At 44.1% G+C, this 26,180-nt stretch overlaps 1 protein-coding gene across 3 annotated transcripts in view; it reads right to left on the reverse strand.

Annotated features, from left to right (window-relative positions):
- The window catches only part of lrrc4ba (leucine rich repeat containing 4Ba), a 179,149-nt gene that overhangs the window by 139,171 nt on the left and 13,798 nt on the right, over positions 1–26,180 (reverse strand). The window lies entirely within an intron of this gene.

The raw sequence follows: 26,180 nt of genomic DNA on the forward strand, positions 1-26,180 counted from the left end.
AGATGTGTGTACAATATCTGGTGTCTCTCAGTCTGTTCCTGAGAGAGATATCTACAATCGCTCATCAGGGAGATATCTTTAAGATGACTGGTATGCCTGAGAGAATGACTACGAAGCAACAGTCAGTGTTATCGCCCTTGGCAATGAGTAGAATTCCGAAATTCCTTGGATAAGAATGTTTCTCCTTTAAGGAGGTCTCTGTGCAGCAAACTCCCGGAACCATCAGTCACTTGCACAGTGTGTACCAGATATGTCAGCAAGCCCTTCATGACTCACAGTTCGGAGGCTGGAACTCACCGAAAATATCCTAAATGTCACAGCTTCCTTTTATTTTAAACAAACTTCTCCAAGTTGGAGAATCTATTTTTGCACTCGGGCTAAAGAAAAAATCAGCTTTCATTATCATAAAAATCACCGAAAATACGACCACTCTCACTGAATAAAAATAACGAAATGAACACTGTGATTGGGGATTTAAAAGTGAGGTATTGCATGGTTTGCGGAGTGAAAGCAAAGGGAGTTCTTTTTGAGGGTGATGAGGGAGATTTTGTATTTGAGAAGTGGACATGAAGGGTTTAAAACACGAATATTGTTTTGTTTAGCACAGATATGCATTTGAAAAACCAATTCTATCCTGTTGTGCACACAGTGTTAAGGAGCCATTGTCCAAAAAGAACAACAGGCATTTCTCTCTATTAGAGACACACACACTTCTGTTTGTAGCACTTGGGGTGAGCACTTCACAAAGCCTGGGTTAAGGGGAAATGGCAGGGCCTCCATGAACTACCACAGCTAGCACTGGGATCAAACGCATGAGGTTAGCTTTACTGTACACTACATTCTAGTCATTATTGCAGACAGAGGTGATGGCCTAGTGCTTATTATTGCTGGATTGTTAATCTAGAAACCCAGATAATGTTCTTGAGAAGCAGTTTGAATCCCACCATGGTAGATGGTGGAATTTGAATTCAATAAAAAAAAAAGTGGGTGGCCATGAAACAACTGTTGATTGTCAGAAAAATCTAACTGGTTCACGACTGACCTTTACAGAAGGAAACTGCCATCCTTACTTGGTCTGGCTCACTTGTGACTACATACCTATATCAACGTGGTTGACTCTTAACTGCCCTTTGGGCAATTAGGGATCGGCAAAAATCCCTGCATCCCAAGAATGAATAAAGGAAAAAATTGAGTTGATCAACTTGCTTTCTATAGAGTATACGGTACAGAAACAGACCATTCAGCCCTGATAATAAAATGTGAGGCTGGTTTACCACAGCAGGCCCAGCAGCATCTCAGGAGCACAAAAGCTGACATTTCGGGCCTAGACCCTTCATCAGAGAGGGGGATGGGGTGAGGGTTCTGGAATAAATAGGGAGAGAGGGGGAGGTGGACTGAAGATGGAGAGAAAAGAAGATCCATCTCTCCATCTTCGGTCTGCCTCCCCCTCTCTCCCTATTTATTCCAGAACCCTCACCGATGAAGGGTCTAGGCCTAAAACATCAGCTTTTGTGCTCCTGAGATCCTGCTTGGCCTGCTGTGTTCATCCAGCTCCACACTTTGTTATCTTGGATTCTCCAGCATCTGCAGTTCCCATTATCACTCACACATTCAGCCCTGATGTTTCTTTTCCACTTGAACTTCTTTTCTGCATCTTTTCTGTTCTAAATCCACCCTGTCTTCCCTTGTACTTGTCCAGATCCCTCTTAAATAAACTTATATTGTTTGCTTCACCTACTCCCTGCAGTTGAAAGTTTCACATTCTCATCACTCTCTAGATGAAGATGTTTCCTTTGGTTTCCCCATTAGATTTCTTGGTGATATTCTGATATTGGTGGCCTCTTCCCCATGAGAGGGGTCATTCACACTCTACCCACTTTGTGAAAAACATTCAGCGTTTTTTTTTAAAAGACACTTCGAACACTCCTTAAAAGAAGGAGAATGTGCAGGATAATCTCAGCAGGTCTGGCACCATCTATGGAGAGAGAGAAGCACAGTTAACGTTCCAAATAAAGAAAAGCCATATCAGACGTGAAACGTTAACTGAGTTTCTGTCTCCACAGATGCTGCCAGATGTGATGAGGTTCATCTGCGTTTTATCTTTTTAATACAGAATTTCATTTGAATGCTCACACATTCTTGGGCATTGCCATCTTGTGCCATACTGTCACACCTATAGCCATGGCCTGCCACCATTAGGTGGAGCACAATAATGCTCCAAATCTCACATGCCTGCACTTAACTCCTCAGTTCCAGCATTCGCTGTGAGCAATGCCAAAAGAGGGCCAATTGGAATGACTAACAAGAATGACTCCTGGGCTTTGTGAGATAAAGCTGACCTTGAAGTGGTTCTCTGTCTGTAAGGGTAATGAACAAATTAAAACTGCCTCTTGAAACTCCCGCGCACTATTCCAATGTGTGTCCTTTTTCAAATACCAGAGGGAGGAATTTCAGATGAGGTGAACTAAACTTATTAACACATGATGTTTTTGGAAGGCCCTTGTTTTGAGTATAAAGCCATGGTGATTCTCAAATTGGGACTCTTCATGGATTTCAATAAATTACTACAGCACCTCTACCCTACAGGACATCTGCAAGAGACCCATGCAATTAATTCAGTTATGAAATTCACTGAATAAAATCTAAAGCACTGTAATGTTGACTGTGACAGCTTACATTTATTGTTGTAAAAATTCATCTGGTTCGCCAGTGCCCCCTTTGAAAAGGAAATCTTACTTGGTCTGGCCTACATGTGACTCCTGACCCATGAAAATGTAGTTGACTCTTAACTACCCTCCGAAATGGCTCAGTGTGGCACTCAGTTCAAGGGACAGGCAACAAGTGCTGGCCAAGTCAATGATGCCTGCATCCCATGAAAGAATAATGAAAATCACTCCGATCCGTGACTATTGCCTGTTGTGTGGTAGGTTGTGACATTTAACTGTACTCAGGGCTGAGTTGGACAGACTTTTGATATTGATGGGGAGTCAAGGTCAATGAGGATCAGACAGAAAAGTGTGGTTGAGACTACAACCAGATCAGGTATGTTCTTGTCAAATGGCAGAGTAGGCTTGAAAGGACTAAATGGCTGAGCAGGCTCTCTTTCTAAACCCTGTGTTTCAGTAGAGACTTCAGATCAGCCCAGCTTGCCCTCTCTTGGGGAAATCCTATCTCTAAGGCTCCATGAATTGGAGGTAGATCTCCTTTCAGGATGAGCATTGCAAGGGACAGGGAAAGCCGAATGTTAAACAGGGCTGTGTGGGCAGGTTGTGCACAGGAGTCAGTAAGGGTCACTACCCTGCCTAATAGTGGCAGAGGTCACTTCTTGAGAGCCCACCTCCTTGATTCACTCCATCAACTTTCCTGGACTTGTAATATTGCAGCAACTATTCTGCTTAATTGGTGTGAAATATTAATTGGTGTGAGGCAATGTCATGGCAACAGCAGCAAAGTTGGCCCATCTGCCATTATTGCAATCCCAATGCTAACTTTCATCTATTTTTCTCTCCCTGACTCTTCCTCTCCCTCTCCATCTGTTGCTAAGCACTAAGCCTCAAAAGCTCTTGTGTTCCTCAACAATGGTGGCAACTATCATAAGCAATAGAAGAGCTATTCAGCCTGACCAACTCTGCCTAGCTCAGCACCTTCTCTCAAGATAACTACAGGCTTGTTAATCAGAGTTTAATAATTTATTTATTCTTTCATGGGATGAGGTCATCACTGACAAGGCTAGCATTTGTTATCCATCCCAGCTGGTCACGTATTAACTGGGTGTTCCGAGTCAACCACATTGCTGTGGGTGTGGAGTCATGTATAGGCCAGACCAGCTAAGGACAGTGGAGTTCCTTCCCTGAAGGGCATTAGCGAAACAGATGGGACCTTACAACAGTCACAGATAGTTATCTGGTCACTTTTATATACAGTTTTTCAGACTTTATTAAGTGAATTTAAATTCCACCAGATGCCAAAGAGTTATGTGAACCCATGTCTCCAGAGCATTAACTTGGACTCCTGTATTACTAGTCCAGTGACATCACTGCTATGTTAACACCTTCCCTTGTGTTGAATGATAAATGAATAAGAAAGGAACATTTATAATTGTGCTTTTCATGATCATTGGACATCTCAAAAACACTTTGCAGCCAATTAAGTACTTTTTGAACTGCCCAGTCATTGTTGTAATGCAAGAAACATAGCAGCTACATTGTGCACAGCAAGCTTCAACAAGCAGCAATGTGAAAATGTCTGTTTTTGTGATGTTAATTGAGAGATAAATATTGACTAGGTCAGCTCTCCTTCTCTGAGATAGTACTACAGGATCACTTAGTTTCACTTAGGTGTCCATCTGGTACTTGAATCCAAAACACAGAGTCATACAGCAATGTGATTTCTGCCCAGTGCTCTGTATGTCAAAATGAAGAAATTCAATGAAGCATGGATAAACAGTGGGAGTAACTGATTCTTAACCATCCTGTCTGCCTGTGATTTAACTTTCAAAGAACAATATAACTGAATGCCCCAGTATCTTTGCTTGACAAGACTGCCCAGCGCCCCACCATTAACTGTGTAAGGCCTGTCCTTGTTTATTTTATCAAAAATGCAGTACCTCACATTTATCCAAATTAAATTCCATCTGCCACTCCTCAGCTCATTGGCCGAATTATCAAGATCCATTTGTAATCTCAGCTAACCTTCTTCACTGTTGACTGTATCAATTACGGTGTCACCTGCTAACTTACTAACTATGCCTCCTAGATTCTCGAGAATGGTTTGTATAAATTACAAATAGAAGTGGACCCAGCACCGATCACTGTGGAAGAGGTGGGTGTGCTATACACTGAGCTACAGCTGAGTCGCAGTTTCATTTATAAGTTTGCGGTCTCTATGCAGTGTGATATTGTCAAGACTTTAGACACAGGTCACTGTGCCTGGTAAATGCATTTTTGCAGAATCAATATTTACTCAGATCAGGCATGTGCATGTTAGATACTGCATTTGCATCTCCCAGACCATAGGTTCACTTCTTTTAATCAATAACATAGAAACATAGAAAATAGGAGCAGGAATAGGCCATTTGGCCCTTGAAACCTGTCCTGTAAGTATCCTGTTCCTTGTTTCCCTCCATATCCTTTGCTCCCTTTAGCCCCAAGAACTATGTCCAACTCCTTGAAAACATTCAAGTTTTGGCCTCAATTGCTTTCTATAGCAGAGAATTCCACTGGCTCCCCCACTCTGTGGAAGAAGAAATTTCTCCTTGTCTCAGTCCTAAAGGGCCAGCCCTGCATCTTTAACCTGTGGCCCCTGGTTGTGAACTTCTTGGTCATCGGGAACATCTTTTCTGTATTTGCCAGATTAGTTCTGTTGGAATTTTAGAGATTTCTATGAGATCCCCACCCCCTCATTCTTCTAAACCAGTGAATGTAGTTCCAATCTCTTTTCATTCACCAAACTGCCTTCTCAAGAGTCAGTCTGGTAAATTTGTGATTCCTCCGTAGCCAAAACATCCTTTCTCAGGCAAGCAAACCAAAATTAAACATAATGCTTTGGGTGTGGTCTTACCAAGACCCTGTACAACTGCAGCAAGACATCCCTGCCCCTGTACTTGAATGGTCTTGCTATGAAGGGCAACAGAACATGTGTCTCCTTCACCACTTGCTGCACCTGCATGCTTATTTTCAACGGCTGGCATACAAAGACATCCAGGTCTCACTGCACCTCCTTTTTCCCAATTTACTGCCATTTAGGTAATAATTTGCCTTCTTGTTTTTGTTATCAAAGTGAATAACTTCATGCGTATGGTCACAGAAATTTGAGGGTGCATACATGATGATCAATGGTCGGCACAACATTGTGGGCTGAAGGGCCTGTTCTGTGCTGTACTGTTCTGTGTTCTATGTTCTATGTTCTATCCACATTATACTCCATCTGCCCTGCATTTGCCCACATAATGGGCTGAATTCTCAACCTTGCACATACTGCTCAGCAGAGGCATTAACCACTTGCTATAGGGAAGCAGCTGAACTCAGGACTGCTCTTGTATGAAACCCAGCAGTGTTGGTTTACAACAGCACATTACACAGCCTGCTTGATGTACTACGGTGTCCCAAAATCTTCTCAGGAATGAAAGTCAGTCAGAAATCGATACTGAGTCAAAAGTTGGTGACACTAGGACAGGTGACTGAAGTTCAGTCAAAGAGGTTAGTTAGGGGTGGCATGGTGGCTCAGTGGTTAACACTGCTGCCTCACAGCACCAGGGACGCAGGTTCAATTCCACCCGAGGATGACTGTCTGTGTGGAGTTTGCACATCTCCCCATGTCTGCATGGGTTTTCTCTGGGTGTTCTGGTTTCCTCCCACTGTCCAAAGATGTGTGGTTTAGGTGGATTGGCCATGCTAAATTGCCTGTAGAGTTCAGGGATGTGTAGCTTCGGTGGGTTATAGGGCAACGGGGCTTGGTGAGATGCAGCAAGGGTCAGTGTGGACTTGTTGGGCTGCACGGCCTGTTTCCACACTGTAGGGATTCTACATGAAAGACAGAGAGTGAGTGATACTGTGGGAAGTGGTGATAGAAAGACAGAGAGCAACAGAAAAAGAGAGATACAGAGAGAGCTAGAGATAGAAGGAAGCAGAGAGAGAAATAGAAAGGAAAAACAGAGCGATGGAGACAGCAAAAAAATGAGACATAGAGAGAGAAAAAGACGAGGCAGATATATAGTTAATACAGTGTGGAGCTGGAGGAACACAGCAGGTCATGCAGCATCAGAGGAGCAGCAAAGTCAATGTTTTGAGCTGTAACACATGCTGCTTGGCCTGCTGTGTTCCTCCAGCTCCACACTGCATTGACTCTGACTCCAGCATCTGTAGTTCTTGCTATCTCCGAGACGTAAAATATACATGTGTAGAAAAAGATATAGACAGAGACAGAAAGTGAGAGTGAGACAAACAAACATTGAGAGGCAGAACGAGAAGTTTGGGTCTGGAATTCCAGACATCAGGATCTGGCAGCAGAAGTAGCAGCTGCCAATGGGGGAACAGAGAAAATCAAGGATGCTCAAGAGGCTGGAATTAGAGGAGTGCAGACAGAAAAGAAGTTCTCCATTGCTTCGAGGTTAAAGTAAATTCCAGCTTGGGTCAGAAGCATGCTAGCTTATGGAAGCTCAAATAACACTTCAGTCCTCAAAGGAGGAAGTATTTTGCTTGGAATGTGTTCAGTAACTGGGGTGGGAATATCAGGCCCTTCAGCTTGTCTCTTTGTAAATAGTTCCTTGACTCCCTACGGCATGTTTAAGAAGCAGCAATCCCCAGCACGGGAGTAATAAACGTGCCCCAGATTATGTTATTCCTGCATTTTATTTTTCAATTTTCTCTCCTCCAGTCTGAAAGGTGCTGGCCTTTGGGTCTGGGCACACCGGCGGATGCTGACATTGAACAGCAGATAGAGAAGCTGTTCAACCAGGAAGGTCATCATGACATGTAATTGTCCCTATGTCCGATCTTACACGCTCTCACTACTTGGGGAGTAATAAAATAAAGGCTCACATTATTATTTGCATCTTTGGGGCAATTAAGAATGGGCAATAAATGCCAGCATAGACAGTGAAGTCCACATACCTGGCACAGTAGCTCCATGGTCAGCACTGCTGCCTCAGAGCACTAGCAACCTGGGTTCGATTCCACCCTTGGACAACTGTCCGTGTGGTTGGGCGCATAAGTAGGCCACTCAGCCCCTCAAGTCTGCTCCATTATTCAATAAAATCACAGTTGATCTGATTACTCTAAGTCCCGTGTTCCTCCAATTATCTTTCACACGTTTGTTTATCAAGAGTTGATTGACTTCTGACTAAATAATGATCAAGGATGCACCTCCCACTGCCTTTTGAAGAAAAAAGTTCAACTGGTGTTCAGAGAAATCACAGCCGGGGATCTTCCATGTCCACCTGGGACAGCACGTAAGGATTCAATTTAACATCTCATTCAAAAGATGGCAGCACAGTCTCTCAGTACTACACAGTTTAAATTGTTATGCACAGATCCCTGAGGGAGATTTGAACTCACAAACCTTCTAACACCTGAGGTAAGATGGCTACCAACTGAGCCACAGTTGACAAAACAAAGGAACAGCTTTTCCTCTAAGATGCGAAAGGCCAAGCAGCATTAGTAAAGGGAACAGAACAGACCACTCATTGACCATCCCTTTGAAGGTCCCATGCATATGCAACTCTGCAAAAAAAAACTGCTTATAAACAGACTGCATGCAATATAGAAAATTTGGAGAAAACGTTGATTGATGCTGAAACGGCATCAAAGTTCTCTTTACCTGTCCCCAGTCCTGGAATGCACAGTAGACTGGAGCACCAGAGATCAGCACAGACCTGGATTGAACTAGATCCAGCCGCAAAAACCCTTGCTTCTAATCAATCCACCACTGGCACCTGGGCTCTGGAAAGACCCTCCCTAAAAACCTCAAACACTCTTGAAACCCACCTTGTTGAAGATTTTGGTCAATAGAAGCCCAATTTCCTTAATCTTTTGGGCATTATTGACAAAATCAGCACTTGTTAGATTTCCATAAGTGCCCTTAAACGGAGTGCCTCAGAGGGCAGTTAGCAATCACCCACACTGCTTTGGGTCTGGAGCCACATGTCAGCCAGACCAATTTCCTTTCTTAATGACCATAAGGACATAAGAAATAGGACGAGAATGAGGCCATTTGGCCCATAAGATCTGCTCTGCTACTTGACCATGGTTGATATGTTTCCCAATTCCATTCTCCTGCTTTCTCCATGTAAACTTTGATCCCCTAACTAATCAACAACCTATCTATCTCTGTCCTATATATATATATTTACACTCAATGACCTGGCCTCCACAGCCTCCTGTGGCATTGAGTTCCACAGATTCCCCACAGCCTGGCTGAAGAAATTCTTCCTGATCTTGATTCTAAAAGGTTGTTCCTTCATTCTGAGGATATGCCCTCACATCTTAGTCTCTCTTACTAATGGAAACATCTTCTCCACGTCCAAGCTATCCAGGCCTGTAAGTTTCAATGAGATTCCCCCCCCACTCCCTCTTCCTTCTAAACTCCATCTATGACATACCCAGCATCCTCAACCACTCCTCACATGACAAGCTCATCATTTCTGGGATCATTCTTGGAAACCTCATCTGAATTCCCTTCAAGACTGGCACATCCATTCTTAGATATGGGGGCCAAAACTGCTCACTATATTCCTGATGCAGTCTGACCATAACCTTATATAGCCTCAGCAGTACATCCCTGTTCTTATATTCTAGCTCTCTTAAAATAAATGCTGATATTGCATTGAAGCTGCATGTTAACCTTCAGGGAATCCTGAACTAGTCCTGGTGTGCTTCAGATTTCTGAAGCCTTTACCCATTTAGAAAATAGTCTATATCTCTCTTCTTCCAAGCAAGTGATAACATCACACCCTTCCATATTGTATTCCATCTGCCACTTCTTCACCCACTCTCCTAGTCTGCCCAATTCCTTCAGCAGCTTCCCTGCTTCATCAATATTTTGTCAAACTGACCGTCCATATATCTTTGTGTCATTTGCAAATGCAGCAACAATGCCCTCACTTCCTTCATCCAGATCCTTAATGTATAACATGAATAATTGTGGACCCAAAATTGACGCTCGCGAACCCCACTAGAGTCACTGGCTACAGTCTTGAAAAAGACCCTTTTATCCCCAGTCTCCAACTTTGCCAGTGAGCCAGTCCTCAATCCATCAGTGGGCACCAGTGTACCAGACAGGTTCTTACAATGATCAATGGTAGCTTCATGGTTACCATCGCTGAAACCTCCTCCCACACCCCACCTCCCAGTCAATTTTATTCCTTAAAATTAAACTCCACCAGTTAGAATGGTGTGAGTAGAAGATATGACACCAGGTCATTACTCTAAGTGCTAGATTACCAGGTTAGTGACATTATTATTCCTGCCATTTCCCTCCTTATGAGTATCAGTATCAAATATAGTTTGACAACTCTCCTCACAATGGATGTTCCACTGTATTTAAGGTGCTGCATAAATTCAAGTAAATGCCTGTATAGTTCTTTGTTTTACCCTCCCTCTCTGAATCTCTCAGTCTCATTCTCCCTCCCTCTATCCCTTTCTCTTCCAAACATTCTGTCTCTTTTTTTATTCCTGCACATGCATTATCCATGTGATTCTTTTCCTTCCCCCTTGATTGATTGGGCAAAAGCCTCCCAGAAAACCCATCCCCTCCAGTCCCATTACTTTCACCCATACAGCACCTTTTACAGCCCATTGATCACTATGGATAGCTCAATTTCCACACATTCTGTCTTGTAAAATATAATATTTGAAAAGGAAGAGAGAAAAATTACAAACACAAGTGTGTTTTAGGGAGCCTAGCTATGATTAGCACAGATAAAGTCAGAAATCCTCTGCGGTATATCAGTCTTGGGCTCATTTGTAGCAAAGAGGCCCCTCTTCTGACAAAGACTGGGCTTCACCTTGGTGTTTATTAATCAGTGCTGTCTTGTTGCACCTATCTTTAATACTACACAGCCCGTTACTGCGCAGGACTCTGTACACAAATCCATCTCACCGACACCATATGTTAAAGAGTAATTATGGTCTAATAATAGCTCGCAGCCCATAATTTACAAAACCTCTCCAACCGTCACTGACTGAAGGACTGTCTAGTGTCTTTGAGTGGGTGTTCAAGCCCAACCTTAACCCTATTTTACCTGGAAAGCAGCTCAGATGTACTGTTCCCCGTCCTCCTTTGAGAGTCCCATTCCATCGATCTAAACCTTAACCCTGACTGTAACCCTGGCCCTGACACTGACCCTAACCTTAAGTTTAACCCTAAACCATGCCATCATGTTCTGCACCTGATTTCTGCCCTTTATCGCATTGGGAATTCCACTCGGTATCATGACATTCCTTGTAATCATAATGATTACATCGTGGGGTCAGTCTTTAACCGTCAAGAGGTATAGAAAAAGAGGGGAAAAGAAACAGAGAGAAACTTTTAGAGAGAAAGAAAGGGATCAATGGTGGGAGAATGAGAGGCGTGAAAGTCAGGGAGAGAAGGCAAAAGAAAGAACCATACGCGCTCAATTTTCATTTTTGCAGCGCCTTAAATATAGAAAAAGATCCATTCTCAGAAGAGTTGTCGCACTAAGTTTGATACTGAGCCTCATAAGAAGGGAAATGATGGTAACAATGATGTCACTAGCCTAGTAATCCAGCAGTTGGGTGAAACTGAGAGCATAATTTCAATTCTCACCAAGGTAGCTGGTAGAATGTAGTTTTAAATAACAAAATTGACTAGATGGAGAGTGAAAAGGAAGGGGGTGCAGTGGACTGAACACAATAGTGTATACTCATAGAGGAAAAGAAAGACAAAGAGCCAATGAGAGGTACCCTGTTAGAGGGAGATGCTGATGCAGTGGTATTGTCAGAGATAATGGGAACTGCAGATGCTGGAGAGTTCCAAGATAATAAAATGTGAGGCTGGATGAACACAGCAGGCCAAGCAGCATCTCAGGAGCACAAAAGCTGACGTTTCGGGCCTAGACCCTTCATCAGAGAGGGGGATGGGGAGAGGGAACTGGAATAAATAGGGAGAGAGGGGGAGGCGGACCGAAGATGGAGAGTAAAGAAGATAGGTGGAGAGAGTATAGGTGGGGAGGTAGGGAGGGGATAGGTCAGTCCGGGGAAGACGGACAGGTCAAGGAGGTCGGATGAGGTTAGTAGGTAGATGGGGGTGCGGCTTGGGGTGGGAGGAAGGGATGGGTGAGAGGAAGAACCGGTTAGGGAGGCAGAGACAGGTTGGACTGGTTTTGGGATGCAGTGGGTGGGGGGGAAGAGCTGGGCTGGTTGTGTGGTGCAGTGGGGGGAGGGGGCAAACTGGGCTGGTTTAGGGATGCAGTAGGGGAAGGGGAGATTTTGAAACTGGTGAAGTCCACATTGATACCATTAGGCTGCAGGGTTCCCAGGCGGAATATGAGTTGCTGTTCCTGCAACCTTCGGGTGGCATCATTGTGGCACTGCAGGAGGCCCATGATGGACATGTCATCTAAAGAATGGGAGGGGGAGTGGAAATGGTTTGCGACTGGGAGGTGCAGTTGTTTGTTGCGAATTGAGCGGAGGTGTTCTGCAAAGCGGTCTCCAAGCCTCCGCTTGGTTTCCCCAATGTGATGACATTCCACATTATGCAGAGGTTCACCTGCACATCTGCTAATGTGGTACACTGCATCCACTGTACCCGGTGTGGCTTCCTCTACATTGGGGAAACCAAGCGGAGGCTTGGAGACCGCTTTGCAGAACACCTCCGCTCAGTTCGCAACAAACAACTGCACCTCCCAGTCGCAAACCATTTCCACTCCCCCTCCCATTCTTTAGATGACATGTCCATCATGGGCCTCCTGCAGTGCCACAATGATGCCACCCGAAGGTTGCAGGAACAGCAACTCATATTCCGCCTGGGAACCCTGCAGCCTAATGGTATCAATGTGGACTTCACCAGTTTCAAAATCTCCCCTTCCCCAACTGCATCCCTAAACCAGCCCAGTTCGCCCCCTCCCCCCACTGCACCACACAACCAGCCCAGCTCTTCCCCCCCACCCACTGCATCCCAAAACCAGTCCAACCTGTCTCTGCCTCCCTAACCGGTTCTTCCTCTCACCCATCCCTTCCTCCCACCCCAAGCCGCACCCCCATCTACCTACTAACCTCATCCGACCTCCTTGACCTGTCCATCTTCCCTGGACTGACCTATCCCCTCCCTACCTCCCCACCTATACTCTCTCCACCTATCTTCTTTACTCTCCATCTTCGGTCCGCATCCCCCTCTCTCCCTATTTATTCCAGTTCCCTCTCCCCATCCCCCTCTCTGATGAAGGGTCTAGGCCCGAAACGTCAGCTTTTGTGCTCCTGAGATGCTGCTTGGCCTGCTGTGTTCATCCAGCCTCACATTTTATTAACAGTGGTATTGTCACTGTGTTAATAATCTAGACAGCTCAGGCTAAAACTCTGGAATGTGGGTTCTAATCCCAGCACTATGGCTGATGGAATTTAAACTTTCAATCAATAAATCCATAGTTAAAAACTAGCTATCGGCAATGGTGACCATGAAATTCCTGTTCGTTATATTAAAACAAAAATCTGGATCACTTCAGGAGGGAAATCTGACATTTCCTCCCAATCACTATTAACATTGGTTGCTTTTCACAAGCTATCTTTATCACAGCAGGGGATCCTAAATTCATAGATTGATTGACCATAATTTTCCTTCTTATGAGGCTCAGTATCAAATTTAGTATGACAACTCTCCTGAGAGTGCATGTTTTTCTGTATTTAAGCTGCTGCAAAAATGAAAGTTAATACTTGTATGCTTATTGTATCAAGTTATTAAATGACTCGCTGTCTTTGATATAGGGTCATGAGCAGAAATTTGTTTTCAACTGGGGATTAGGCACTTGAGAAGATTTAAAAGTTTTGAATGAGTTTTTATTGATGAGAGTTTGTTTTAATATACTGAGTGCTATTAAAAGATATTTTGCCTATGATTTTACTACATTTCAATATAGCTGCCCATGGTAGATGCTGCATGAGCTTGCATAGCATGTTGTAGGACCAAGAGTGATGGGTGGAATGTGTAATTTGGCATTTAATTGAATGGGGTTTATAAAGAGCCATGCAGTTGACGTGCAGGTAATGAGGTTTCATTAGAGGTGGCATGGAAAGTAGATGGAGTTGTGAAAGGTGCACTTTAATGAGAGAACTGGAGTGAAAGCTCTAGAGAAATGGGGAACACCTTTTGACCACTGTACCTCAGTACTCAGCTGCCCCCATGTACACCTCTGATCTATTTCTAGGGTTGGTTGGCTTAGCTTTCTCCTGTATCTGTCCCCAGCCCTGAAGTGAAAACTGGATCTGGTGAGGCCTTTTTTTACCAAGACAAGTCTGCCAAGTAAAGAGATTTCTTGACATAAGCTACCTGCCTTGCGAACACACATCTTGCCCTTAATCATGTGTGAGTAATTCACTTCCTGATTCCCAAACTCTGTCCATTATCCTCAAGGAATAAGTCAGGAGTGTGAAGGAATACTCTCCACTTGCCTGTATGATGCAGCTCCAACAATAGAACAATTGATAAGTTCAATACCATCGAAGAAAAAGATGCCTGTTTGATGAGCATCAAGTTCATCACCTTCAACATCCGCTCCCTCTCTCGCTGATATAGAGTAACCTACAAGATGTGCTGCAGAAACATTCCAAGGCTCCATAGACAGCACCTTCTAAACCTATGGCCTCTACCATCTAGTAGAAGAGCAGCAGAAACACAGGAACACCACCAGCTACACATTTTACTTCAAGTCACATGCTATCCCTATACAACAATATATCACTGTTCCTTCACTGGGTAAGGATGCTAGAGCTCCCTCCCTAATAGAATAAGTATGCATCTACACACCTGGGTTGCTGCAGTTAATGATGGTAGCACAACACCCTCACCTCAAGGAATTTGAAGGACAGCTAATGAATCCTGGCCTAGCCAGGAATGTCAGTATATGGTAAGAACAAAAATAAATTTAAAATCAACCTCTAGACTTTCAAAGACTCTCTTTCTTATACTTTAGCTGCTTAATAAGAAAGCAAGGTGCAAGGTGCAAGGAGTTTCCATTTCCCTCATCATTGATTTAAAAGCAAAATGATGTGTATAAAAGGTAGACAGTCTATCCCAAAATCCTTGGCAGCATTGAAAGACCTCTATTGAAACCAATGTATGTGGCTTGTTTCTTGACCAGGCTTTCTAATGCAGGAGTTAATGAGCTCTTCTTCTTAATAGAGCCACAACACCAGTCCCTCCGATGATCAGAGTGCTGCAGGTGACGTGGAATGAACCTTACTGGGTGGGTGTGTGTGACATTTTGATGCTGCATTCACAGCAATAGGTTTAGAAATTGACCTGTGGAATATTGGCAGATTAAATTGACAAATTCAAGATATTTCTTTCAAGCATTTGTATACTAATATCAGAAATGGTCAATTTTGAGATGAATTCTACCTGGTTGAAGCCCATGGAGACCCAGATAATGGCTTATTTTTATTTGCAATTAAATGAGTCACTGGTTAAAACAGCAGAATTTCTCAGTGCGGAGCTCAATAATTATGCAGAGAAAAACAGGCTTTTCCATTAAAATAATTTCAGCCTCATTTAATATTTGTTCTCATTTGCAATTGACTCACTGGTGTAGCAATTTCTCCTATTCCCCACTGTGGTTCTACCCCTCCTTCGGACACCTGCATTTCACCCTTTGCATCCAGCTGCATTTTTCTACCCCCTTCCTCTTCTCCTCCCATTCTCTACTTCTTTGCTGATTTGCCCTTTTCACCCTTCCTCTTATCATGTCCTCTTTCATCCCCCACTCAACCTTCTTCACTTTTTCCTCTCCTTCTCACCGTCCCTTGCCATCGTTCCTTCTCCCTCTCCCATCCTTTCCCAACCCTGCCCTCCTCTGCTAATCTCTCCCCCCGACTTCCCTCTGCAATCATTCTTCCCTATTCTCACTCCGTTACCCCCCCCCGACATCTTATTCATCCCCTTCTCCTGCTCCTCAATGTTCCCCTCCCCGACCATCGTGACCTCCTCCTTTCCTTTCTCACACCTCCCCTTCCCCTTCTACCTCATCACTTCTACCAGTTCTCCCCTTCTTCAGCTGTCTCATCCCTTTCACTCCCATTCCTGCCCCTTCATTCCCCCCGCCTCTACCCCCCCCCCCAATCTCAACCACTGCCCAGGCCATTCCCTCCTCCTCATGCTCAATTTATTCCTGCCCCTCTTGACTTCATCCTCTCCCCTCTCACACCTTCCTTTTCCACCCATAATCAAGCCTCCCCTTCCCTCCTGACCTTTTCCCAATGCCTCCTCCCCCCCACACCTTTTCAATCCCTTTCCTCACCCAGTCACATTCCTTCACATCCCAACCATCACACCACCCCTTCTCAGTTGCCCCCCCTCCCACAAGATACCTTCACTCCCCTCTTCCTCTCCACCAACCCCCCACCACCCCCCCTCCCCGCCCATCACTTGCTGTAAGCCCTCCTCCCATTAGACAACTTTGATTAGTTTGGCAACCTCGCAATGTTCCTCAATTGCAGGACAGAATAAAGTGGGCCTATCCGATGCAGATTCAAATTCCCTTTCTCTCTAGCTGCTCTCCTCACGATCGTCCCCACCCCGGCACTCTTATTTAAATTCCCAATCTTCATCTCTGCATTCAGTTGGGTTTGCAGAATCCGAGGCTGATGTCAGGCTGGCTCCTTGGCAATGGTATTTAGCCCATGTAGAAAAATGATCAATGCTGGTTTGTGAGGCAAGCAGAGGGGAGGGGGGAGGAATTGATTCTGTCTTATAAACTGTTCAAGGCTGCCACAGATGATGTGAGGCCAATATTAATGAGAAGGTGCAGCCTGCAATCTCTGCAGAGCCGAACAGGGCCTTCGATTGGCCCTCACTGGTCGTCCTGTGCTCTGCCTGAATATATTTTCTTTTAAATACCTTCTCTTGTTAACAATGAGTTCAATGGGTTCCTGCTCCCCAGAAGGAAAATAAAATGTTGTACCAAAATTGAGACATAAAGGGGGAGTTGGTCAGAATTTGCGTGCACAGCAGATTTAGGAGCCTGTTTTAATAAATCATGCTATCTAACGGTTAAAAAAGCAAACTTTATTCAAACGTAAACTCTTTGAATTGGACTATTCCTCCATAGGTTGGGGGAGGTGTGCAATTTGACCATCAAAGTTGAGATAACCCTGACTTCTGTAAAAACTATTTAGGATCTTGTGATAAATCCATAGAATTCCTACACTGTGGAAACAGGCTATTCGGCCCAACAAATCCACACCGACCCTCTGAAGAGCATCACCACAGACCAATGTTCTCTACCCTATATTTCCCATGGCTAACACATCTAACCTACACACCCCTGGACAATACAGGGCAACTTAGCATGACCAATCCACTGAACTTGCGCATCTTTGGACTGTGGGAAGAAACTGGAGCACCCAGAGAAAATCCACGTAGACACAGGGAGAGAGTGCAAACTCCACACAGACAGCTGCCCGAGGATGGTATGGAACACAGGTCCCTGGCGCTGTGAGGCTGCAGTGCGAACCACTGACCTTCCCTTGCTTGTAATGCATGGCTGTCAAGGCCTGAAGTGGGACTTAAACCCCAAACGTGTGTCCCATCTCAGGACTTGACAGCCTGGAAAGTGCATTCTTAAAGTAGTCGAATGGATTTTTTAAAATATCAAATTATTGAAATCTTCCCAGACGCTTATATCAGATATCAAGATTGGGACAGTTTCCGGATCAGTCAGAGCTATGTGGTAGCTGTGGTGCAAAAGCCTCCCTGTTTGTTAAAGGACTCCACACATAGGGTCTTTCCCGTAAGCACGGTGGCTTAGTGGTTAGCACAGCTGCCTCACAGCACCAGAAACCTGGGTTTGATCCCATCCTTGGGTGACTGTCTGTGTGGAGTTTGTATATTCTCCCTGCATTTGTGTGGGTTTCCTCCCACATTCCGAAGATGTGCAAGATAGATGGATTGGCCAGGGGAAATTGCCCACAGAGTCCAGGGATATGTAGCTTAGGTGGTTTACAGGGGGATGGGTCTGGGTGGGATGCTCCAAGGGGGTCGGTGTGGGCTGGTTAGGCCAAAGGGCCTGTTTCCACACTGTAGGGATACTATGATCTATGATTCAATGAATGACTGACACAAACACACACATACGAACGAAAATGCCCCAACTCGTTGCAAAGGTGGCACCAGAAAAGGAATCACACTAAGAAGTGTTAATTACCCTGAGACCATCAAAAGAAGTTTCCACATTGCAGATGGGTCTTTGTTGAAACAAATAAAGTGATTGTCTTTACTGCCCTAGGATGAATATTAGAGCAGGAATAAGCCATTTGGCTCTCAAGCCTGCTATCCCATTCAATTAAGGTTGGTACGGTGGTTCAGCGGTTAGTATTACTGCCTCACAATGTCAGGGATCCAGGTTTGATTCTGCCCTTCGGTGACTGTGTGCAGTTTGCACATTCTCCCTTTGTCCACGTGGATTTCCTGCCACAATCCAAAGATGTGTAGGTTAGGTAGATTAGCCATGCAAATGGCAGGGTTACAGGGTTTGGGGAGTGGATGGGTCTGGTTAGGAATGCTCTCTGGAGGGTCAGTATGGACCTGATGGGCTGAATGCACTGTGCGGGTTCCATGATGCTATAATATCATGGTTGATCTGATTGTGGTTGCAGTTCTTTTTTTTCCTGCCACTCCCACACTTCCTACTCCCAACCCATTACTGTTGACCATCAAAAAATCTACCTAATGCAGCCTTGAGTACAGTTATATGACTCTACTACCTTCCAGTGAAAAGTGTTCTACATTCTAACAACACTCTGAGAGGCAAGAAATCACTTCATTTCTACCTTTAAAATGAGACCTTCTATTTTTAAAGGATGTTCCTTAGTTTTGGAATCAACCTCAAAAAGAAACACCTCCTGATAGCCACCCTATCCATTACCTCAAGATCTTGCATGTTTCAATGCAATCCCTGACACTCTTCTAAACTCGAATGAATATGGAGCCAAATCTGGTCATACTTTCTTCATCAGGAAAGCCTTTATCCCATGATTGAGTTGAGTCACCTTGTCTTCAAACAATACACCAGGATGGGGCTGTATCACTCAAGATCACCTTTGTATTTAGAAGAAGAACTACAACTGTGAAGGTAGTGGAAGGTAGTTGACATACAAAAGGTAAGACAGCAGCAGCAGAGAGAGGCAGTAACATCTACACCTCAAGAAGCAGAGACTAAGGTCACAAGGGCACCAAGCCTGACTCTTTTTGGGTCTACTGATATCTGTGAGAGCAAATGGCATAATATTAGATTTTGGGGTGAGTGAAATAGGAGAAGATCTCCTGCCTGTATTTAAACCCACAAGAAGCTGACTGAAGGCTAAAAACTGTCCACTCTCTCAGCGGTTAAACAATACAGATCCGCTTAGCAATAAGTTTACTGATTGCTGACAGTTGGCTAGTGAACAGGGATTTCAGTATCTGTTCCTCCCCTGTCTGCAAATGTCAATACCTTAAGCCAGTCGGTGGCATGGAGCTCCTCTATGTAATAAGAGACATTGTGGCCTAAGGCACAGTTGTCAACCTTTTAGGTTCTGACCTGAAGGCCTCAGCAGTTGAAAGCTGATCTCTGCTGCTAATAAGTCTGGGAGACAAACCACAGGAGCATTAAATACCAAAAGATTTTACTTATCTTCTTTAAACACATTAACTCAGCAGGGTCAGTTGGCTGTATGGCTAGCTGATAATTCTCAAGTGTGGACTTCGTTCCTGCACTGGTTGAGGTTAAAATGAAGGATTCTCCTTCTCAAACTCTCCCTTCACCTGAGACATGGTGACCCTCAGGTTAAACCATCACCAGTCATCTCTCTCTGTAATGAGAGAGCAGCCATGTGGTCTGTAAGACTATGGTGACCAAACAGGAGGTGATGGCCTAGTGATATTTTCACCAGAGTATTAATTCAGGTACCCAGGTAATGTTGGTTCAAATTTTACCAAGTCAGATGGTGGAATTAGTGTTCAATTTAAAAAAAAACAGTGATATGTATCTAATGTTGACCATGAAACCATTACCAATTATCAGAAAAACTAATGGTTCACTAATGTCCTTTAGGAGAGGACATCTGCCATCTTTACCCAGTATGGTCTACATGTGACTCCAGACTCATTGCAATGTGGTTGACGCTCAGCTGCCCTACGGGCAATAAATACTGGCCCAGCCAGTATTGTGTGAATGAATAAAAAAGTCTTTGTTTTTATTAGTTTAAAAAATGCTGGCAATTGAGGGTCAAAATAACTGTTTAAAATGCAATCAAGTACACTTCTCATTGGTTGTAGATATAATACTGTGTAGAGCTGGAGAAACACAGCAGGCCAGGCAGCATCAGAGGAGCAGGAAAGCTTATGTTTCGGGTCTGGACCCTTCTTCAGAGAACTGGTTGGTGAGTTTGCATTCCAATTGTCAGTGCACCTGTCATGAGACCAATCATTCGAGAGTAGGGACGTGGTCTTTGGAGGTGAGAGTTGTGAACAACACCCATGGGACCAACCTGCCCTTTTCCATACAAATTAACACTGCAAAGAGAGGCCTGAACAGTCGTGGTAAGGAGGGAGTTTGGCAAAAGCCAGATGAGTAAATTGGGTTGGAATTGCAGGGTTAGGTTTTCCCAGTCACTTGACCTCATGCTGCCATCTCTCGTGCAACTTGTTGAAAAGTGACAGCAGATTGGCTAAACCATCCTGGCAAGCTGCCCTTCACTTCCAAGGAAGGTCTGTACTGAATATTGCCCTCCCTTGCCCATCATCACCTCTCACCTGTGGCCAATTGGGGATCTGCATTGCTCAGTGGTACTGAAATTCAAGGGTTCAATCTCCAGTCTTGACTGGATCATCTGCTCCAGGATTTAACTCAACAATGAGCCTCAGTGGCCCTGGCTTAACAAAATAAATATAAAATAAAAATGGGCAGGATTCCATTTAGGGGTGATTTCTTTTCATCCATAATGTTACACATATATTTGCCCTGAAAGGACAGGACTGGTGTTACTGTGATGGCATCTGTAGTTGAATAACAGCTGATACTTCAATGAAGGATTCTCAGGAAAATTCTGGGTGGAAAATTCTGTCCATCTCTGCAGTTTGATACTTGGTAAAGATCGCTGTTAGACAGATTCATGCTGTCCCCTTAATTGCCTTGTTGTGTCAGCCTTGGCTACAGTGGCATTACCTTTGCCTCACCCCCACAAACTTATGAGTTTGAATCTCTCTTCAGGACTTAAACCCAAAATAAAATCTAAGTGGCTGTCCAATGCTGCTTCACTGTCAGAAGTGCCATCTCACAGATGAGCTGTTAGGCCGAGGTCCTTCTGCCCTCTAAAGTGGATGAAAATTGATCCCACAGCCAGCATCTTGAAGTAGCACTGCCTCCACCTGTGCCTGGCCAATACGATTCCCCCGGTCGATCAAGAGGTACTTGAAGTTGCAAGAGCAGAAAGAACTCTGAAAAGGGACATCCAGAATAGAAAAATGTCAGCATTCTGGCCGTTTGATCGGAGTTAGAAAGATAAATGATCTCTTTTAAAGGATAGCTGTGAGACCAGAGTTTAGTTGGATGATGGACGTCACACAGCGGATGTGTGAAAGTGGTACGATACCATCGAGCGTGGTGCACCATGATAGCACATCTCCAGCATGAGTAAGTTACCATCTGCTGCAACAACATCGCGAAAAAAACCAGGTGCTGTTTGTGGGATCTTGCTGTGCACAAACTGGGTGTCATGTTTTCCACATTACAACAGTGAGTGTACTTCAAAGAATATTTCATTGGCTCTAAAGCAAGATGTTGTGCTGGTTACAGGTACTATACAAATGCAAGCCTTTTTCGTTGTTCGATCTAACTCTCTCAGTCCTACCAAGCCCAACCTTGTTATTACCAGTATATTATCCTCCAAGTCAGTCCTTTTGAATATAGTCAGAATTAGAATTAGCTTTCTTGTTGCACGTAATCAAATGAGTACGGTGGAAAGTTTACAAGTCACCACTTATGGCACCACCTTGGCACAAAGGTGCCTTGGTACAGCAAGTCTCTTAGGGATAAAAATTAGAAAAATAAAGAAAGAAAAGTTCAGACTAACAATCCTTCCAAACCAGTACATGCTGCACTTAGCCTCCAGACCATGTCGGGCTTCACCTCAAGGCCAGAATTCTGCACCGAGGCTATGGTGGGCCGACAAACAGCTGTACTGCAAAACAGCCCAGTTCCTCCTTGTTTGATATACACCGTGGGCTCAGACCAAGCAGGGGTCGACTGGTTTAAGAACATGAGAAACAAGATTAGGTGTAGCCAGTTCACAGTTTGTGACATGGTTTAACTCAGAGGAGCTGTGTTAATCGTACTGGATTAGTAATCCTAAACCCAAAACTAATGTTTTGGGAGAACATGGATTCAAATCCCACCGTGGCAGGTGATAAAATTTGAGTTCAATAAAAAATATACTATGTAAGAATCTATATTGTTCAATATTGCTTGTATAGTGTGGTTCCTGTCCTGGGAGTTTTTGATGGGGACAACATAGAGAGCTTTATTCTGCATCTAGCCCTGTGCTGTAGCTGTCCTGGGAGTTTTGGTGGGGACAGCGTAGAGGAAGCTTTACTCTAACCCTGTGTTCAACCTGTCTTGGGAAGGCTTGATGTGGACAGTGTAGAGGCAGCTTTACTCTGTTAACAAAGCCTGTGCTGTGCCTCCAGGAGACAGTGTAGCGGAAACTTTATCTAATCGTTGGTGATTTGTATGGTCTTGTACCACTGTTAGATCTGTCTTCACAACACTATTGAGTGTGATGTACTGTAATAGCACATTTCCAGCATGATGTCAAGAACTGCTACCTTCAAGTCTGTCACCCTAGTACGTAGCAGCAAGTCTCCCCTCACTGAAACTCAACAAAGCAAGAATGTAAAAGCAACAAAACACACCCATTCACTATCTACCAGCAACACAAGGAACCATGGACAAATTTTAATTTGCTTGAGCCACCATGCCAACAATTGATCCACAGATTAAGACTGACTGCCCCCTGCTTAACTCTTTTTACGGTGACTCAGTAAGTGAGAGAGTATAGAGGTAAGGCTACCATTACTTCAGATCATCAAATCATTCTCAGTGTATTCAGTGTTAATGGCTGGCACCAATATTCCCTCTAAACTGCAAAGATACGCAGCAATCTGGAAATGCTTTGCACTTTCAATGAAGAACAAAGCATGCACAACAATGAAAAATTAAAAGGAATTGTGGCTGATGCCAGAAAAACAGCTATGAAATCTGTTGGACTGTTTCAAAAACCCTACTGAGTCACAAATGCCCCTCAGAGAAGGAAATCTAACCTACATATGACTTCAGTCAAATGCAATGTTGCCTGTTACTTCCCCAGGCAACCAGGTATTGGTAATAAATGCCAATAACAGTTATATATATGAAAGAAGTTGAGAGGGATGCAGGGACCAGCCATGCAAGTCTTTGTGTCTCTCTGCAAGTGCGTCCCAATGTGTCAAAATTTCAATCCATGTTCATGCTAATTTGAAGATATCTCAAAGCAGCTGCTGTGAGCAGAACATGGTTTTCCAATTTCACACAGTTATCTATAAGTGAGGCAGCAGTGATAAAATCCACTCTTTCCAGACTCGTGTAATTGAAATAGGACAACCAGGGAATAAGACATTTTTATTACAAATGGCATTGTACTTCCCAGGCTTCAGAGCCTAGAAGTGTACTAAAGGTTGGATAACCATAGTGTAGGAAAAGCTATACTCTGTATCTAACCTGTGCTTGTTCCGCTCCAGGAGTATTTAATGGGACTGTGTGAGTGATCTAACCCATGGCCTAACTACCACAGGAGTGTTTGATGGGACGGTGAACTTTAATCAGCATTTAACATGTGCCACTTCTATCCTGGGATAGGTATGATCAGCGTTCAATATCAGCTCTCAGGACAACATCCCCAAAGTTAAGGTACTAGTTTCATCATTCAGCTGTGCTGATTGGGGCATATTGTGTGCAGATCCAACACATGACTTCCAAAACTAGTTGTTTCCTCTGAGTTTCATCACAGCAAGAGGCCAGAGGAAATGCTTCAAGAGCATCCTCAAAATTTCCCTGAAAAATTGCAGCTCGTGGGCATCTCTTGCCTGAGGCTGCCAAACATGAGAAGAATTGTCTGCAGTGATGCCAACCATCTCTGATAGGTCCAGGCAGAGACTACAGACAGTGGAAGGACCGTGCGATAGCCAGAGCATCCCACCCATTGACCTGTTCAAACACAACCTAGTCCACTTCTGATAGGGTGTTCAAACCCTCTACTGGAATGTTTAATCACCTCAGGACACAATACTGGAGTGAAGGCACTCATCTGTGTTTCCGAGGGACTGCCTAAGAAGACAGAGATCTGCCTGGGAGTTTTTGATGGGAACAGTGTAGAGTGAGCATTGCTCTGCATCTAGCCACATGCAGTATCTATCCTGGGAGGGTTTGATGGGGGGCAATGTAAAAAGAGATTTATATCTAACCCTGTTGTATCTAACCCTGTGCTGTACCTGCCCTGGGAGTCTTAGATAGGGAACAATGTAGAGAGACTTCATGTTTAGTTTTTAAGACTAGAGGGAGCTTTGTTCTGTATCTAACCCCAGTATGTCCCTGCCTGAGAAACAGGGTACTTTGCTGTGTATCTAAACTCATGCGGCCCCTGTCCTGGGAGAGTTTGATGGAGGCAATGTACAGGGAGGGTAATAGCAAGTGCAATTAGAGCTTTGCCAATTAACCGCAGTACAAGTTAAATTTCTGTGTCTAACCTTGCTTTACCTGCTCTGGGAGGGTTTGATGGGGATAATGTAGAGTCAGCTTTACTTTCAGTTTGAAAAAGTAGGGGAAGCTTTATTCTTTATTTAACCCGATGTGGACTGTGTCAAGGAAACTTTAGTTTCAATGTAAAATAGTAGAGGGATCTTTGCTTCTGGTTCAAATGAGGAGAAGAGGCCTTATTTTCAGTTTAAAAGAGTAGAGGGAAATTTACTGTGTATCTAACCTTATGCCGAATCTGTCCTTAGACGGTTTCAATGGGGACAATTTCAATGCCCTGCTGTACCTGTTCGGGCCGTAATTGATAGGGGCAGTATCATAGCAGCTTTACTTTCAGTTTAAAAGGGTGGAGGAAGCTTTATTTTATATCTAACCCTGTGCTGTACCCATCCTGGGAATGTTGATCCAGTCATTGGCATTTGAGAATGCATAGGCATCACTAGCTATAGCAAACACAACAGCACAGTTGTGTTGTGCCTTGTAAACACACTCACTTTCTGTACTCGCATAAATGAGAAAAATCTGAGGGGAATTGATGATTAAAAATGCTGTTGCGGGGAATGTATATGCACACAGATACTGGTTGATGGTTGAAACTAGGGACTAGGTATGGCTACTGAGGGGAGAGTTTCCTATTCAAACACCATCCAGTGTGGAGGTCAGCATCTTCAGGAGAGGAGGGAGGGAGACAAAACAGCTGGCAGAAAAACTAGCAAGGAATAAATGAGACAGATTATAGATGCATTTGACAGAAATGAACTGCAATTTTTTCAGGTTAACACATATTAACCCAAAGTGAGTGAACCCTATTCCCAGGGGACAAGGCTCAACACATCTCTAAGCTGCCTGTATCCTTGAGTGTTAAGCTGTAAATTGTCTGTTAAAGATGGCACAATGCTGCAATTTCAAGCCTCCATCAGTACACCCACCTCCCATACAACATTCAACCAATTTAAAGCCAACATTTGCTGCCTTCTAAATGCTACTTTTTCATTCTGTTTCTTTTTCACTCGAGTAAATGTCCTGCCCTCTCAGCCTTGTTTATCCGCTCAAAGTTCTAAACTTAAAAAAAACTTCACAACTTAACAACCTAACTTGACAACCAAGCAGAGAGCTGGCAACTGGTGCGTGACTTGGTCCTTGCCCGCGGCAGTGATTAGAACTAGGTTGACCTCGTTGGCTACTATGTTAACCTGGGCCGATCTAGAAAGCCCTTGCTGACCAATAGAACCAGGAGAGGTCTGTTCCTAAGCTTGGCCAAGCTGGCCACTAACAGGTCCAGGCAGTGGCCATGGAAGGAGTCATTACAGCCAACTGCCTGCCCCTCTTCCATGGCTGTGTTTGAGCCTGGGTGGCTCTGAAAAATTCTGAAGAAGGGTCTAGGCCTGAAACATCAGCTTTCCTGCTTCTCTGATGCTGCTTGGCCTGCTGTGTTCATCCAGCTCTACACCTTGTTATCTAAGAGCTGACAGAGTTGATTAAGGAACATTATGACCCCAAACCCCCTCTAATTCTGTGATGCTATGGGCTTTATTCAGCTTAGAGAACTGGGGGAATCTGTATTAGGATTTTTGATGAGGTTATGGCGACTGGCAGAGAGACGTGATTTTGGGGCAACATAGAATGAGATGCTGAGAGACCGTTTGGTATGTGAAATTAATGACATAACCATGTCGAAGCACCTACTAGC

The sequence above is a fragment of the Stegostoma tigrinum genome, chromosome 38 (genome assembly GCF_030684315.1).
Source record: "Stegostoma tigrinum isolate sSteTig4 chromosome 38, sSteTig4.hap1, whole genome shotgun sequence".
Lineage (NCBI taxonomy): Eukaryota > Metazoa > Chordata > Chondrichthyes > Orectolobiformes > Stegostomatidae > Stegostoma > Stegostoma tigrinum.